This window comes from Alexandromys fortis, unplaced genomic scaffold, assembly GCF_014885135.2.
Source record: "Alexandromys fortis isolate MF-2015 unplaced genomic scaffold, M_Fortis_MF-2015_v1.1 scaffold_4, whole genome shotgun sequence".
Taxonomy (NCBI): Eukaryota; Metazoa; Chordata; class Mammalia; order Rodentia; family Cricetidae; genus Alexandromys; species Alexandromys fortis.
In genome coordinates this window covers 20,354,235-20,367,661 of record NW_026067944.1, presented here as the reverse complement: position 1 = coordinate 20,367,661, position 13,427 = coordinate 20,354,235, and the positions used below count along the sequence as shown (strand labels likewise).

General features: G+C 36.9%; 1 protein-coding gene across 1 annotated transcript in view; it reads right to left on the bottom strand.

Annotated features, from left to right (window-relative positions):
• The window catches only part of Epha6 (EPH receptor A6), an 839,925-nt gene that overhangs the window by 202,475 nt on the left and 624,023 nt on the right, over positions 1 to 13,427 (bottom strand). The gene's annotated exons all lie outside the window — the stretch shown is intronic.

Sequence of the window (13,427 nt, the reverse complement as noted above, 5' to 3'; positions counted from 1 at the left end):
AAGCCCCCCCCCCCCCCCCGGCTAGAATGATTTAATCTTAACCAACTGAGTCTGTGCTGGGAGGAACATGCCAAAATATCCTCTTTTCACATTCAACTGAGTTTACAACAGGGCCAACTCCCTGCTATATACTTCCAAAGTGTTATGATAGCTCTCCAAAGTTCACGAAAAGCTATGACTGGCCTTATTTTGGAGATGGTATTGATGGATTTCTTTCATTGTACTTGGTGTAAAGGATGTCCTCTAAAACTGTGCAAAAGTCAGATATGGATTTATTTTTATACAGGATCCTTTGTTTGCCAAGTTCTTTTTCCCTTCATCAGGTTATTTATTGAATAGCAATGATAAATGTATTTTTAAAACATGTAGAAAAGACTTGGGAAATCTTGGCAATTACTGAAGGTCATAACCTTAGATTTGCTTGCTTCTGTTCCTAATGCTACTTATAGAACACTGCAATAATAAGTGGGCCTGATGTAAAAATCATCTATAGAATTAAAGAAATTAAACCAAACTGAACATAGTAGACATTTGTATTATTTTCTTTGTCTCACTTGATTCAATTTCTATGGTAGAACTGAAATTTACTTATCTCTGCTGCAATTCTGAAGTAGATCTGTGACTTGTTAAGCTAGAGAATTTCAAATCTGATGTTTTGTTGTTCTGTTACAGTTTTTAGAGAATAAAGGCTACTGTTCTTCTGAATTGTAGGTGACCAACTTAAGATAGAGGCTGTTGCTTTAAAGCAGTAATTTCCCTCAAAGTGAGTCATTCTAGAAAAATAAGGCAGAAGGGAGATACTGAAGGCAAGTAACTATTATTAAGGAAAATTATAGATCCAGTCAGTTATATCAATAGTTAAATGACCCAGAACTATTCATTAAGGAAAACATTCTCTTTGGATGAATACAATATAATTTGATTTTCTGCCCTACATAACTAAGAACCTCAATAAATAACATTTTAGAAACAGACGTGGATTGCCAATGTACTATTGGCATCAGTCACCATTGACAAGGTCATATTTTAAATCAAAGCTATTCATATAATCTTAGCTTTAGGAATAATTATTTGATGTTTGTTCAAAGCATTCATTGGAGTCTCATGTTTCTAATTAAGTTAAAAGAGTTTGGATAGATTTAGTATTAAGATTCTATTCCAGAATGTACTGGATGATATGGATTCAAAGTTAATGATTTAGTGAGAGTATTTATTTGTGTTCAATATTTAAAAATCACAACAGAATATAGCATTAAAGTCTAATCCATTCAAGATACATTTGACATCCTGCTACCATTGGAGTGATTATGACTTGTCACAAAATCATTTAGGAATCTGAATTGAAACATTTTCTCATCAGAACTTTTGAACCATACTGTTCCAATTTATATTTGTATGTTTAAAATTTATAATTTTTATTTTTAATGATATATATTAATATACAAATACACCATTAATTTCTTATAGTCTAATATTTTTGAATAATTCTAAGGCTTGAGACTGGACCTGGTAAATGGAAGCGGCATCGTGGTGCTGTTTGACTGTTAACATTCTTCTTTCTTTAAAAAAAAACTTTATTTAATCCATAAATTAAGAAGAAGTAATTGATGTTTTAGAAGCACCGTGTTACAAATTCCCACACTTTACTCACATCTTTTAATACAATATACTGAAATGAATTTTGAGTTGACTCAAACTTTTTATTTCAGATGTTTGTAATAGTACAATTTGCTTGTTAAAGGAATTCTGTGCTTAACATAATAATGTCTTTAAAATTATTTTATTTATTATAATACAATTACATTGTTTCCCCTTCCATTTCCTCTATTATTTTGATTTGTATTCACTTGTTCATGTGCATGTAAAACTAAGTTGTCTCACTTTTAGTGAGTGAGTGTTGGCAAGAGACTCCTTAGGGTCACTTCAAGTCCTTACTGCTTCTCTTTCAACACTCTTCCCTTGGTATATGGGTTGGAAATGCACATCATCTTTATGTTGCCAAAAGTCACCTCTATCCTTCATTAATACTCATTTTTTTTGACATTAGGAATGCTAATGTTTCCCTTCTTCCTGCCTCTGAGGTACTATATATGCCAGACATTTACTTGGCACATGTCTCAGATTTTGTTCTATTATGACCTTTGATTATGTATGCAGTATTGGTCTTAAAAAGTATAATAGGTGCTGACAACTTTTCCCCATTAGCTTTAGCCTCAAATATCTAAACTTTCAATGATTCTATCCAACAATATGCTATTATTATCTTTTTCCCTATTATGGTCCCAACTAAATTACTTTTTTGGCCAAAAAAAATGATGGGTGGCATTATATATCTTGATGGATTGCCCTAGTTTGCTCTTTTGTTGCTCTGAAAGTACCAGAACCATAAGCATCTTAGGGAGGAAAGGGTTTCTTGGACTTATAGGTTGCAGTCTATCCCTGAGGGAAGGAGGAACTCTCAGCAGGAACCTGGATGTGGGAACTGAAACAGAGATCACAGTGGAATCCTGCTCACTGGCTTGCTTTTCCTGGCTTGCTCAGTTTACTTTCTTACACAACCTCATACAGGGATGGTACCATCACAATAGGAAGGGGTGGTCCTTCCTATTTCATTAAGTAGACTAGAAAATGTCTCAATGACTTGACTGCAGGCCAACATGAACTTAGAAATTCCTTAGTGGAGGCTTCCTCTTTGAAGGGATGTCAAGTTGAAAAGTCAAGATTTGCTATCCCATGTATATATCAGGGGATTTTAATAAAGTGATACACAATTTTAAACTACTCTTTATTTCTTTAAAAATGACCCTTTTACTCAGCAACTAAAATGTGTAATTTTGTCAATTCAATGTTATTGTAAGAAACAGTAAACGTAATGTAGGTGATATGGCATTATTTTAGTCATAGAATTATTATTATAAAGTATGACATGTATATAGACATAATATGAATTTTCAGGGTGGTAAAAATAATAACAAGATTGTCTACTAACCTATTAATTTCTTGATTATCAAAGATGAGAGTTTTTTAAAAAACTACTTATTTCTCTTTTTCTAGAGATTATAAAAATTATACATTTTTACTTCTATTTCTTTATTTGGTTTTACGTTCCTATTTCACTTACCCTTTAGTGCTTGTAATTAAACCATGACCAGGGACATGTTAGGCAAGGCACTACTCTTAAGTGCCATCTCCTGGTATTTATTGACTTATGTAGCTTATAAAGAATCGGTTGACTCCCTACCTAATTTCTTAGCTTTTGCCTGAGTTTTATTACTTTTATTATTTTTTTAGTTTTCTATTGATTAATTAACTTAGTGCTTTTAAACAATATTCAAACTTCTATTGAATTGTTCTAGCCATTGACATCTCTTATTAGGAATGGAAAAATTTCAAGCCCCTCCATTAGCCTTCACCTTCTGATTTTAATGATCAGAAATTAGGTAAAATCACTCTCTAATGTGTAAAATATCATATCTATAATTACTCATGACTTTGCTGCACTTTTTGTTCTTAGATGCATTCTAAACATTTTATACTAATGACCAGAATCTATATTCACTTAATTATGTAAGTACTGTACTTAATAAACCCTGAGATTAACTTTTAAAAATGGATTTTTTTTCTCTAAACTTGTCTGTGAGATAAAATGTTTAAGACCTTAGTGTTAAATGAATGCTCTTAACTATTTAAATTTATTAATAATTTTATTTGTTTCAAATTTAAACCAATAACTCCCTGGTAAATACATTTTCTGATAGTATCATATAAATTTTTCTTCTGCTCTTAGAGCCGTGTAATTTCTCATCATCAGTACAGTTAAACTGTGGATGACTTATGCAAGTAAACTTGAGCTCTCTATGTTCCCACAGATCAAATAACCCAGTGTCATCCTCAACTCTGTAGCAGAACACCTGTGGCAGCCTTCCCTGCCCCACTGCTCCCATATCCTGTGGATTGCACAGTTCTTCTTCTTCTAATCATCTTTTTGTTGGTTGCTTTGCCCCAGAGTCCAATCCAGCAGGTACCCCCTGCTCACCCATGGACTGCTCCTCTCAGAGCAACAAGTAGCCTGAAGACAGACCCACATGTCTTCTCCTGCTTCTGAGTCCCCAAGTCTCACCCCCAGCTCTGTAGTACAACCTGTTTTCCTTTCCTCTCTGATCCCATCCTCAAGAGCCTGCAAGGACTGTCTCCTCCAACCTTTCTTCCCCCAATTCATCCCAGTGTCCCAGTCTCCAACACCAGCACACATTTGCTGTGAATAAGCCAATGGAGAAGGCCAGGAAGACAGGAAATACACAGGTATCATCCTAACTTTTCAGTGGAGCTCCCAACAAGAAAATATCAGGAATCAACAATTATTGGTCACTGATATCTCTTAATAGCTGCTTGTTTGTTTCTAGCTGCCCAGGCCACAAAATAATCACTTAGAAACTATATTATTTGCAATACTGTTTGGCCAATAACTTAAGCATATTTTTAGCTTTCTCTTATATTCTAAACTAACCCATCTTTATTAATCTGTGCATTACCATGAGGTCATGGCCTACTGGCAAAGTTTCAGTGGGCTCCAGTGGAGGCAGCTGTACCTGGGAGTGGCTATATTGTTTCTCCTGACTCTGCCTACTCTCTCTCTCTCTATTTTTTTTTTCAGCCTGGCTATATTCTGTCAAGCCATTGACTGAAAGCAGTTTCTTTATTTCACAGCATACATCCCCTCCCACATCACTCATGGAAACTGAACAATTTTCTACTGAACATAAACACATCAAGGCAAAGGTAAAGAAATTAAATATTTTCTAGAATTCAATGAAAATGATCATACAGGATACGTAAACTTATGGGATATGATAAAAGTGGTGCTAAGAGGAAAGTTCATAGCATGTAGTACCTGTATAAAAATGGAAAAGATATCATACTAGCAACTTAGTAGCACAACTGAACCCTGTAGAACAAAAAGAACCATGCTCACCCAAGAGAAGTTATGGCAAGAAATAATCAAATAGGGGCATGAAATCAACTAAACAGAAACTAAGAGAATAATATAAAAAATCAGTGAAAAAGTTTTTGTCTTTTGAAAAAAATCAACAAAATAGACAAATCCTTATCCTACCTAACTAAAATGCAGAGAGGGAGTATCCAAATTAATAAAATCAGAAATGAAAAGAGTGGAATAACAACAAACACTGAGAAAATCCAGAGAATCTTAAGGACATACTTAAAAAACCTCTACTGCACCAAAGTGGAAAACCTAAAAGAAACAGACAATTTTCTCAAGAGGTACTACTTACCAAAGTTAAATCAAGATCAGATAAGCAATTTAAATAGATCTATAACTCCTAAGGAAATAGAAGCAGTTATTATGTGGTGGAGGAGGTTCTTCTGTTCATTTGTTGCTTTCATTGGCTAATGAATAAAGAAACTGCTTTGGGCCTGATAGGGCAGAACTTAGGTAGGCAAAGAAGACAGAACTGAATGCTGGGAAGAAGGGCAGACATGTTGAATTTTTTTTGGTAAGCCACGACCTTGTGGTGATATACAGATTAATAGAAATGGGTTAAATCAAGATGTGAGAGATAGCTAATAAGAGGCTAGAGCTAATGGGACAAGCAGTAATTTAATTAATACAGTTTCTGTGTGGTTATTTCAGGTGTAAGCTAGCCGGGTAGCCGGGACTTAAAAAGGGCCCCTCCATGCAACAATTATGTGCTTCTCAACCAAAGAAAGTCCAGGGTCAGATAGTTCTTAGTACAGAATTCTACCAAACCTTCAATGTACAGTTAGTGGCAATACTCTTCAAATTATTACACAAAATACAAAACAGAAGGAGCATTGGCCAAATCATTTTATGAGGACACAGTCACCCTGATACCCAAACTACACAAAGACACAACAAAGAGAATTACAGACCATTTTCCCTCAGGTGTGAAATGAAAATCAGTGTGAAAATACAAAAAAAATTCATAAATTGAATCCAAGAATGTATTAATTGATCATCCACTATGATCAAATAGACTTCACCCAGGAGAAGTAGGGATGGTTCAATATATGAAAATTAGTAAATGTAATTTTTCACATGAATAAACTGGAAGAAGAAAAAACATTATATGATGGGGCCTTTTATCAGAGGCAGAAAAACCCATCATAAAGTCTAATACTCTCTTATGACAAAAGTCACAGAGAGATTTGGTAGACAAGAAACATGCCTAAATGTAATAGGGAAATTTATAGCAAGTCTACAACCAACATCAAATTAAATGGAAAGAAACTCAAAGCAATTCCACAAAAATCAGGAACAATACAAGGTTGTTCACTCTCTCCATATCTACCTAGTATAGTACTTGATATTCTTTTCTTTTTTCTTTTATTGTTAGTATTTATTCATTTATTAAAGATTTCTGTCTCTTCCCCATCACCGCCTCTCATATCCCTCCCCCTCCCCTAATCAACTCCCCCTTTCTCATCAGCCCGAAGAGCAGACTGGGTTCCCTGCCCTGTGAAGAGTCCAAGGACCTTCCACCTCCTTCCAGGTCTAGTAAGGTGACATGCAAACAGCCTAGGCTCCCACAAGGCCAGTACTTGAAATTTTAACTAGAACAATAAGACAACTAAATAAGATCAAGAGGATATAAATTGGAAAGGTACAAGTCAAAATATTGTTGTTTACAGATGATATGATAGCATATATATATTCCTAAAAATTCTACCAGGAAACTCCTACAACTGACAAAACACTTTCAACAAAATAGCTGAATTCAAGATTGACGCAAACAAACAAACAAACAAACAAAAAACCAGTAGCCCACCTCTATACAAAAGACAAATGGACTGAGAAAGAAATTAGGGAAACAACACTTTTCAAAATAATCTCAAATAATATTTTTGGGGGAACTTTAATCAAGCAAATGAAAGACTTGTATAATAAAAACAAATCTGTGAAGAGAGAAACTGCTGGAGCTCTCACCATTTCCAATTCCAGGTTGTATTATAGAATTATAGTAAAAACTGCATAGTAGTGGCATAAAAGCAGACACATTGCTGATGGGATTGAATCACAGACACAGACATAAATATATATGCCTATGGATACCTGATTTTTGATAAAGAAGTCAGAAATACACATTGGCAAAAGAAAGCATCTTCAATAATTACTGCTGGTCAAACTGGATCTCGGCATATAGAAGAATACAAATAGATCCATGCTTATTACTCTGCATAAAACACAAGTCCCAGTGGATCAAAAACTTCAAAATAAAACCAGATAGACTGAACATGATATAAGAGAAAGTGGGAACAGTCTTGAATGCATTGGCACAGGAGATGAATTTTTGAACAGAATACTGATAGAGTGGTCATTACGATCAGCAATTCATAAGTGGGACCTCATGAAACTGAAAGCTTTTGTAAGGCATAGGACTCCATCATTTGGACAAGGTGACATCCAATAGACTGGAAAAAGATGTTTACCAAGTCCACATCTGAAAAAGGATTAATATCCAAAGTATATAAAGAACTCAAAAAACTAGGTATCAAGAACAAAGTAACCCAATTAAAACTAGGGTACAGATCAAAATAGAGAACTCCCAATAGAGGAAACTCAAATAGCTGTAAAACACTTAAAGAAATGTTCATCAGTAATCAAAATTTTGAGATTCTATGTTAAACTTGTCAGCTAAGATCAATAACATAGGTGACAGTTCTTGCTGGCAAAGATATGGGGCAAAGGAAATATTCCTTCGTTGCTAGAGGGTGTGTAAGTTTCTACTGCCACTGTGGAAATCAATATGGCAATTCCTCAGAAAGTTGGAAATTGAGATACCTCCAGACCCAGCTATACCACTCCTAGGCATGTACCTAAAAGGCATTCCATCCTATCACAAGACACTAGCTCAACTCTGTTCATTAAGGCTTTATTCATAAATAGCCAAAAACTAGAAACAATCCAGGTGCTCCTTGACAGAAGAATTGATAAAATGTGCTATATTCAAACAATGAAGTATGATTGTTAAAAATGCATCCTCAAAAAATTTGCAAGATGGAACTAAAATAAATCATCCTGAATGAGGTAACCCAAACCCTGAAAGACAAATATGTTATATATTCACTTATATGCATATATTAGCCATTAATTAAATATTAATCAAGCTACATTAGATAGCTCCAGAGTGGTAAGGAAAAGAGGAGGGCTCTACAGGGGCTGCATGGATCTCCTGGGAAAGCGGAAACAGAATAAATTTTATGGATGGACTAGAGGTGGGTGGGGGCAGTGAGAGAGATGCCTGGAATTGGGGGAGGGGTGGAAGGTGGTGTGGAAACTGTGCAGTCGAAACTTCCTGAAATCTATAAAGGTGATCCTAATGAGGACTCCTAGTCATGGGATATGAAGTCTCATCTGGTGATCTCTTGTATCCAGGCAAGACTTCCAGCAGCAAGTCTGGGTTGTACTCAGTTGAGTTGTTGACCAAGGGAGTCCCATAGAAATCCCCAAACTACCCATGCTCTTATTAAAAAAAGGGTTGTTCTCTTCAAACTGACAGCAGAGCCTCATTGCTGAGAACAATGCCCATACAACTCATTGAACATGGAAAAGGTGATCTGGGACCCACATAGAGCCCTCACTTCCATGTTCTAGTCTCTTTGGCGTGTTAAGGTACTCTTCGGGCTGCTGAAAAAGATATATGTAGAAACCAACCCAGCCAGGTAATGTTTGACCTACATTCTGACTTGCCTGAAAAATATGCTATGGCAATGGTGGCATAGAACTTGGGAATAGCCAAACAATGTCTGATTTGACTTAAGGTCTGTTCCACAAGAAGGAACACATACCTAACACCGTTTGAGTAACCAAAAACCAGAGACTAGATAGATATTCCTGAAACCTAAGGTAAAACCAAACACTATTGTTCAAAAATATATCAATAAAAACTTCTAATGATATTTTTATCCATAGATCACTGTCTTATTCAGTAGTCATCAGAGAGGCTTCCTCCAGCAGCAGATGGAAACAATGCAGAGATACACAGCTAGACATTATGTGGAGAGATATTTTGGGTGTGAGGTCTACATGAAATATCTCCTTTCAGAGCTCAGGGAATCTCCCAATATATGAAGCAGAAGATTGTAAGAGCCAGAGAGGATGGAGGACACCAGGAGATCAAGGTCCTGTAAATCAACAGGGCAAGGTGCATATGAATTCACAGAGCCTAAAACAAAAGACACAGGACCAACCCTGGTCTACACCAGGTACTCTGCATATATGTTATAGCTATTTGCTTAGATTTTTATTTTATTTTTATTTTTTAATGCGACTTGACTGTGAGAACAAGTGGTGTCTGACTCTCATGCCTGCTCTTGGAATATTTTTTCTCCTCTTGCTTTGTTGTGTCCAATTTTGATATGATAGTTTTTGCTTCATCTTATTATATTTTATTTTGTCGTGTTTGGTGTTACTCTTAGAAGCCTGTTCTTTTCCAAAGAGAAACAGAAAGGGAGTGGATCTGGATAGGAGGGACAATGTGGACAAACCAGAAGGAATGGAGGGAGGGAAATTATAATCAGGTTATAATGCATGAGAATAGCATCTGTTTTCAATAAAAGAAAAATGGAAATTTGATCACATCATACCCTCCTTCAAAAGTTCTCCCTATCGCTAGAAAGAATTATACACTTAATTCAGCTTCTTCCACAATCTGCTTCCTGCTTTTCAATCTGCCTTTATGCTACCCCCCCCTGTCCTTGGATGTTTCAGTTACAGAGGCTCTCTTGTTCTACAGTCAGACTTTTCACCATCCTTATGCTAGGCTTTCTTCTCACCTCAAATTCTTTCTGTAGATTCCATAGATATCTTGACCTTTCAGAATTATGATCTCAGAGAAATCGGAACTCACATATAGATGTGGAGACTCTCCTTTTCTTGTCTCCTTTTATGTATTTTTCTCGTTTGTACCTGTCAACACTTTACATCATATTATGCATTATCTATTTACTGTCTGTCTACCTGTTAGGATCCAGGGCCCCATGAGGACAAAGATGCTCTTTTCTCTATAGGGCTGTTTTGTTTTCACCCTGTCCTATTCTTTGAAATTATGTGCCTCAACAGATAGATATCTGTTGAATAATAAATGAAGGAAATCCACTCACCACACTACTAAGGTCAAAGCTGTTCTTTAGACTATCACACGACAATGGAAAACTCAGCACTTGTTCTTTACATTACAGAAGTCATTAGCCACACATGGCTAGTGAGCATTGGAAATGTCACCAGTGAGAGCAGATGTCCAACTCACAAATTTCTTAAAAATTCCATTTAAACAAGAATAAGTACGTGTCTGACATATAGATACTGTAGCTCTTATCCCTGTTGAACAAGTATATTCTTTCATCTTAAAATATTTTCTTTGGAACATTAGGACTGTTCTGCTCTGATTTCTATCTATTTGGCATAAGTCTTATGGGATTTCTTTTTTTGTTGTTGTTGTTCCTCCCCCTCTTTTTGTGCAGAAAGAGGACTGACTTTTTAAAAATGAATTATTTTCTTGTTTCAATTGTGTCTTCTAGAGATTTTTAAAATTAAAAAAATATTTAATTATTTGTATTTGATATGTATAGATGTTTTGTCTTCATGCATTTATGTGCACCACATGTGTGTCTAGTGCCCAAGGAGGCCAGAAGAGGGCATCAGATACTTTAGAACTGAAGATAACTTAGAACTGAAGTTACAGGTGGTTGTGAACTCCTGTATGAGTAGTGAGATCCACATCTACTCCCTCTGTTAAGGCAGTCAGTGGTCTTAACCACCGAGCTTTCTCTCCAGCCCATGACCGATAAGTTTATTAGTTTTTAAATCTTATTTTCTCTTTATTTTTTATTTATTTATTTATTTTTTTGTCTAAAATTTCCCCTCCCTCCCTTCCTTCCAATTCCCTCCTCCCCTCTTGCACAGACCTGTCCCCCATCTGTCTTCCCTCAGAAAAGAGCGGGCCTTCCAGGGACATCAACCAAACACAGCATAACAATCTACAGTAAGGATAGGCACAAACCCCCACATCAAGGTTGTCTGAGGAAGCCCAGTAGGAGGAAAAGTGTCCCACAAGCAGGCAAAAGAGTCAGTGACCGCCCCAACTCCCACTGTTAGGAGTTCCACAAGAACACTAAGTTACTCAGCCTTATCACATGTGCAGAGGACCTACGTCAGACCCCTACAGGCTCCCTGAATTCTGTGAGCTCCCATGAGTCCTCGGTTGTCGATTCTATTGGCTGTGCTCTCATGGTGTTCCTGATGCATCTGGTCCCTCTGATCTTTCTTCCCCTCCTCTGCAGGGCTCCCTGATCTCTGCCTACTGTGTGACTGTGAGACTGCATCTGTTCTCATCAGTTGCTGTGTGAAGTCTCTCTGGTCTCTGATGAAGATTCTGCTAGGCTCTGGCCCCAGAACAGTCTGCAGGCAGGGAAAACGGTAGGTTGAAGGTTTTATGTCTGGGTTTGTGTCCCTATCCCTCCACTTGAGGCCTTGCTTGGTTACAGAAGATGGCTAATTCAGGTTCCCTGTTCCTTATTCATAGGAATCTTTGCTAGGGTTACTCTGTAGATTCCATGAAGCTTTGCTTGAAGGTTTATTTGTAGCATGTGAAGGCAGTGCCTGCAGAAGCCAGAAGAGGGCATCAGATTTTCGTGGAACTGAATGCTTTTGTGTCAGATGTGAGAACACAATCCCAGTCCTCTGGCAGAGCCTCGAGAACTGTTAAAAAACGGAAACCCAGTCCTTTGGAAAGGCAGCAAAAGCAGTTAAACACCTCTCTATCCTGAATGAGGCGTTGATTACTCCTTGTATACCTCAATAATTTTTGGGTTAGATATTTCACCCTTACTTCAGATAGTTTAGAATTTTATTTAATGACACAATTTTCTTACTGAATGGATTTGATATCTTTTATTCGCTGTAAGATCATTACATAGACTCTCTTTGTGTATGTATGTATGCATGTGAGTGAGTGTTTGTATGTTTTCAAATTACTATTTTAAGTTACTATCCTCAAACTTAATAGCAACCCCTTTCTTTCTGGTGCTGGAATTGCAAATGCTGTTCCATTCCCAGCTCTCAAACAGAACTAGAAAAAAAAGCAGGCAGACTTCCATTTTTGTTTCTTTTTCAGTTTTGTGATCATTAATGAGTTTCTTTTTTCCTCTTGATTGCTCTTTGTGCTTTTAAATCCTGGCTGTGTATTCTTCTCCATCTGAGCAGCTGCTCCCTTGAATGAGAAAGGGGTCTGTAAATTGTTGAGTGATGGGCTTAACATCAACGATGAATAGGCAAGGCTGCCCATTCCTGTCCCCTTGTAAAACATAGGAGAGCTTTACATTGGAATGGAAGCATCTCTCCATTACTTCTGTTGCTTTCGGGCCTTCTTCCTCTGCTTCCCTAGACATCTGCATCCCCACTCAGCTTATAGGAATATGCTACCACTTCTAGTGGCTGTGTGTGCAAGGAAATGCTAGGAGACAGTGTGGCGAGGAAGAGTTTGGTGCCAATGCCTTCCTTTACTCACCCTGGGTTCTGAGTGCTTTCCTGGCTCTATTTTGTCAGCTAACGCAGAACTTCTTTGTTTAAAGTGGGTCAGTGCCAACAGTTTTTCATGTATATTCTTTGAAATGTGTGTTCCCCCGCTTTCTGGCTCATCCATTCACATCCATGTAATATTTCCATTTACACATATTCATTAAAACCTCCAGAGGTCTTTCTCATCATTGTTAACATTAATTTACATATATTCTCAAGTATGAATGGTCATTGTCATTTTAGTGTAATTTTGAGAGGAAAGTCAAGATTTTAGCATGCCTTTGTTAATGGATACCCACGTTCTGTAATACTAATTATATGTACTAAGAAGTAATAATAATAATACTGGTTTTAATTTGCTCTTAACCATTCTTCTGTTAATATCATGTTATTTACATTGAAATCTTTAAGTGCAGCCTTCATATTCTTGCGTGCTGTGTATTAATTCAAGGTAAACTGTAGGTCTACTACTTCCAAGAGCATGACACAGTTTGTCTCTAAATGAACTGTGTGCCTGTCTCACATATTGGTTAATTTACTACAATTTTCTACCAGTTACCATTAATAGACTATTAAGCAATTCAAAAAACAAATATTTTAACTTGGTTAAGTTCTTACAGGTTAGAGAACTCAAGAACAATGGCAATGGGTTTTTGATCCTACTGCACGTACTGGCTTTGGGCGAGCCTAGGCAGTTTGGATGCTCACCTTACTAGACCTGGATGGAGGTGGGTGGTCCTTGGACTTCCCACAGGGCAGGGAACCCTGATTGCTCTTTGAGCTGATGAGGGAGGGGGACTTGATTGGGGAAGGGTGAGGGAAATGGGAGGCGGTGGCGGGGAAGAGACAGAAATCTTAAATAAATAAATAA